This window comes from Dermacentor variabilis, unplaced genomic scaffold (genome assembly GCF_050947875.1).
Source record: "Dermacentor variabilis isolate Ectoservices unplaced genomic scaffold, ASM5094787v1 scaffold_13, whole genome shotgun sequence".
Lineage (NCBI taxonomy): Eukaryota > Metazoa > Arthropoda > Arachnida > Ixodida > Ixodidae > Dermacentor > Dermacentor variabilis.
The window spans coordinates 2,948,594-2,954,070 of NW_027460291.1; the positions used below are offsets into that span (position 1 = coordinate 2,948,594).

General features: G+C 46.4%; 1 pseudogene; it reads left to right on the top strand.

The window, feature by feature from the left end:
- The first annotated feature begins 4,355 nt into the window (after positions 1–4,355).
- On the top strand, positions 4,356–4,411 carry LOC142566870 (U2 spliceosomal RNA; annotated as a pseudogene).
- Positions 4,412–5,477: the final 1,066 nt, after the last annotated feature.

Sequence of the window (5,477 nt, forward strand, 5' to 3'; positions counted from 1 at the left end):
TATGTTTATCAAGGGAGCTGGACATTCGAATATGGATAACTTTTTCTAATCCCTTAGAGAATATGAGTAGCAGAGAAATTGGTCGTTAATTACCCAAGTCATTTGCTTCACCCTTTTTGAACAGTACAGTCACTTTTGCAATTTGCGATCTTTTCGGAAATAGGGCGCTCGACAAGCAGATGTTAAAAATGTAAGTTATATAGGGACACAGAATGCCAAGAACATATTTAATTGGACGAATTTGCATATGTTCTGCGTCACAGCTTGGACTATATTTAAGGCAGGAAAAAGCTGAGGTAACCTCGGGTCCGGTTACTGGACTGAGAAAAGCGCAACGTTGGTTGTGAGCAGGCATGAAGTCGATGCACTCATTAAGTACTCTACAATCAGAATACTGAAGAAAGTGATCATTAAAGGAATTGGCAAGTGCGTGGCCGCTTACTTCCCTGCCATCCAGTGACAATTTCCAGATACCTGGTGTCGATTCTCTAGGCCTCATAAAGGAATTTAGTTTTTTCCCCAGTTCATCACTTCTGTATAAACAACTCTCGAGTTCAGAGTAAAGGTAACGAGATCTGCTTGTTATAATCTCTTTGTTTAGCATATTTCGATATGTTTTATATTTCTTGAGAAGATTCGGATATTTTGTTTTAACGAAACTATGGTAAAGTGAGTTCTTGTGCTTAATTTTGCTGTGCAGTGCGGGTGTAATCGAGTGCTTAAGAATATTTGGCTATTCGCTCGGGAGCGCTTGAGTAGTGGCGCGCGAGCGCGTATAATTTTTCGTACTTTGGATATCTAATGCCTTTTGTCGGACTTGTATGGCCAGCGCATGCTGTTGTCGAATACGCAAATCACTTTTGCTTGACGTGTCAGCGCGTAGGTTATAACGGGATATCTAAACGGTACCACGCCAGTGACCTGCTCTTCAATGAGACAGTCACGCCGAATTATCAGACGGCTAACGTGATCCTGGCTCCGGCGCACGGCCACAAGAGGAAGGCAGCAAAGCTATTCCGGATGTCGCATTGTGGACGACGCCCTAGTCCGTCAACAATACTTAGAACGTACGAAGTGCTTTGCAAGACGGGTACCTTCACAAGAAAGGGACACAGTACTGCGATGGTAGTTCAAGAAGTGGAAACGGCTCTTTTGGCATTCTTTGCTGATAACCCCCACGCGCAAAGCCAGTGCGGAGGTCGGAACCTAATTTCTCCAGGAACGCACAAGTTATTGTTCACAACGCGCACTACTGGAGTAATAGGAATCCCCACTGGCTGGCTCAAACACGACACCAATACCAGTGGTCGTTTAATGGGTGGTGCGATATTTTTGATGGAACCATTGTAGGATCCATCTTATTTTACAACACACTAACGACCCAACGCTACGCCAACAACATCCTCGAGGGCACCGTGAACGACGTCGGTTGCAACGTTCCACTTGCGAGCCTCCGGAACATATGGTTTTAACACGATGGTGCTCCTGAGCATAGTAGTAGTCAGTCTCGAGCGTGGTTCGACAAGCTTTTTCCTCGACAGTGGATTGGCCAGCACGGACGTGTACCCTGGCCTGCGAAGTCGCCGGACATGACAACGCTGGACTTCTTGTGGCGCTATGTGAAAGGTCGCGGGTATAGCAGCGAAACTACCACGCCGGACGCCCTCAGGACGAAAATAAGCCGTCTGCCGCGAGATTCCAACGTCGTTGGTCGAAGCTGCAGCAGCGCGAGTGTCGCGAAGAAGCAAGTGCTGTACTGCTTCAGACGGGTTGAGCACGCGCTATGATTGGGAGTGGAAAATCACCGCTAAAAACTGGTGTCAAATGACTGTTTACCGCACCTTCATCGATGTCACCCTATCCTTACATAAAAAAAGCTTGCGACAAAGAAATATGCGGAAAACTGCTTCCTTTTGCCTGTTTCCTGAGTCTAAAAAACAGAAAGGGTATATGGCTAAACCAGTTGCACCTTTGGATGTTTCTTTGGGGGCGACTAAGACGCATTACGTGCTTTTGGTTTATTTTTTATTGAAATAAACTCCTGAGTGGCTCTTTTCTGTTCTTCCAAGCGCTTTTTTTCTTTTTTTCCTGCTCTTTTGTGTACTTCTTTAACATTAGTTGAATTTATTTTGTAGCTTTGTTTCATGATATGCGAAGGTTAAATCTATCCCGAGTGCCTCATGATCGAGTGCAACATTATTGCGTGCTCAGATGCTGACGTTTATCGCATCACGCTAGTTAGGTCGTGAAACCTTTCGAGCCATTCTACATAACGAAGCCTTATACACTCTTAAAGAAAATTGCACCCTTTGGGTTGTATCTTGTCACACAATAATCGTCATCGGTGTTGTCCGGATTTCTTTTCTTTAAGGCTGCGAGCCCAGTACTTCCGAGTCACCAACGACATGGTCGTTATCAACATGACAGAGTATTGTCGACAGGACAGTAGCGGGAGCAGCGTTTTCAAGAAAGGAAATGCAAGCAAGACAGATGACGATTGTTGTGTGGCAAACATAAACTCCAAAGGGTGTATATTTGTCTAAGAGTGTACGATGCGGCGATGCACTCTAAAAAACAGTTAACACCCTTCGGGGTGTGTATCTGCCACACAACAATAATCGTCATCAGCCTTGCTTGTGTTTCCTTTCTTGAAAACGCCGCGCCCGCTACTTTACTGTCATGCTGATAACGCACATGCCGTTGGTTACTGAGAAGTACCGGGCTCACAGCGTTAAGAAAAGAAAATGCGGACAAGGCGGATGACGTTTATTGTTTTGTGGCAAGATACGACTCAAATGGTGTAAACTTTTCTTAGAGTGTAAACGAATGTAGCCGTACACTCTTGCATAATTGCACCCTTTGGGTCGTATCTTGCCACAGAACAATAATCGTCATCTGTCTTGTCCGCATTTCCTTTCTTTAACGCTTCGAGCCCAGTACTTCCAAGTCACGAATGGCATGCGCGTTATCAGCAGACAGCATTCTCGCCAGGAAAGTAGCGGGCGCAGCGTTTTCAAGAAAGGAAAAGCAAACAATGCAGAAGACCATTATTGCTGTATGGCAAGATACGACCCAAAGGGTCTACCTTTGTCTAAAAGTATACGCTCTAAAACATAATTAAACCATTTGGGTTGTATTTTGCCACACAACAATAAACGTTATCTGTTTTGTCCACATTTTCTTTCTTTAATGCTGGGGGCCAGGTACTTCCCAGTAACGAACGGCATGTGCGTTATCAGCATGACATAGCATTCCCGACAGGAAAGAAGCGGGCGCGGTGTTTTCAAGAAAGGAAACGCAAGCAAGAGGAGGAATAAACTTTTATTTTGCCACCAGCACTTTATGATGGCCGGGCCTAAGCCTCCCATGAAGGGACGTCGAGGGCTTGCCTCGCCGCCGCCTCGCGGGCGTGCAGGGTCGCCCAGGTTTGGTCGTCGAGGGCGGAGCTCCGCAGAACCTCATGCAACCTCGACGAGAGAGCAGGCAAGACAGGTGACGATTATTGTTGTCTGGTAGATATACACCCAAAAGGGTGTAAACGTTTTTAGAGTGTACACTCTTAAACAAAAGTACATCGTTTTGGTCGTATCTTGCCACACAACACGACAGAAGGAGGACGCGAAATAGATAACAAGCAAGTATAAACGTTTGCATAATGCAGTGTGCCTAGGGTGTCAGAACGAAATGTGTTTTGTTCCGGTTCTAGTTTCTCTGTTCCAGTGAAAAATTCAGTGCCATTCCATTCTGTAAAGGTGGGCGAACAGCGAAGCTATGGATTTGGGCCCCTTTCTGGTGAACTGTCCATTGCCGTGAATCAAACGCCGTATGCACATAAATGGAAGGTGAGGTGCATCTAGTCACTCGTCCACGATTGTCAGCCCCGGAAGATGAGGCACCTAGGGGTATACATACCCATGTGTTGTTGCAAAACGTTGCGAGACAGCTTTTACTAGCGAACCCCGGTACGTAGAACAGACACGCACCTCAGCGCACTCCGAGGGCACACACTGCTTAGCCGCAGCCTAAGCGATCGTGCATTGGTCGACGTCCCGCAGTGCAGTAATGGTTGTGAGGTCACTCGAATACAACAAGCGATCCCACGCAACACAGGCCAGACAAAACTGATTCCCCACAAACTCCTTCTGAAACCCGGGCGTTGCTCCGGTGAAACGTTCCAAGTTTGTGAGATCGGGGCCACATGGGCGGTTCGCATTTCTTTCCTCCTCGCGGTCCTGGTGGGCAGCACGCTTACGGGACCACCACCACGGGAGAATGGAAGGAAAGGAGATACGCGAACGCTCAGAGCACCGACAAAGAGAGGGAAGTGCGAACGTAGACACGGCCGACGCGGGTGAAAGTGTAGTATCTTTTCTTATCAGCTTAATATCTGATACGGGTTCTAGTTGGACCTTGTTTTTGAGCGCGTGCACAATGGCTTGCGCCGGAGGAGGTTTCTACGTACAGGCGACAGACGGGTGGACGGATGGACGAATTGGTTTGCCGTATACAGCTTCGCTGTAAAAAAAGTTTCCTTACGGTTCTGCTCCGGAACGAATAAAAAAGTGATCGGTAACAGTTCACAACGGGTTTGGTTCCAATGGAAAAATTTTCTAAGGAAAGTAGCGATAGAAATATAGTATTTATTTTCCTGAATGAGTGAATTATGAATTCTGAGATCATGCTCCGTGCCTTTAATCAAGGCACTGAACATGGCATCAGAAGCAGCACGTCATCGAGTGCACTCGCCAAAATGCGAGACCGCTTTTCCGATATAACGAACTGAAACGAGCGAATAAACTTGGGTGACAGAGCGTTGTACCCGTAGAAAACTAAACGATAAGCTCTTCAGCGGGCAAAACCTGGGTTTCGCTATGATGCCGATTTGCTAGTGCGCCGAGCAGCAGGCTTAGATTAGTGGAGCGCTGGACGGGCTATCGCTAGTACTATCCCTGCCTGAGATACGCGCTAATGCTAGAGTTGCCTGACGCCGGTTGTTTCGGATTGCCCACTGTCCCCTTCAGCTGAAAACCTATAAAAATATTTGTTTCACTCGGAAAGAAAATAATAAACGACGTTTCAGTTAACTTTTCCTTCCGGTCAAAAAGATCGTTTTTGTGCTTTTTCGTTTTTTTTTCCATCATGCGCCCTAATTGTGAATGCAAGCGCGAAAAGACGTTTTACAGCAGAGTTGCAGAATAGGGCCTAGTTCCCATTCTATTCCGGAGAGTGGAAATCTCTATAAATTTCATTCTTTTTAGCTCCTAGGAATGGTGCGAGTCGGACCATTCGCACTCCTGTACTTCCTCAGCTCCGCCATTGCACTCCTCCAATCGCAGTAAATGAAAGGCTTTCTCCACACTTGTTTGCTACTTGCGCTTGCGTACCTTGTAACAAAATCATACACTTGAACCCTTAAAACATTGTTACTATTTCTTCTCGCCCATACTATTATTCTGTCAGCTCTAAAAGCGAAACAC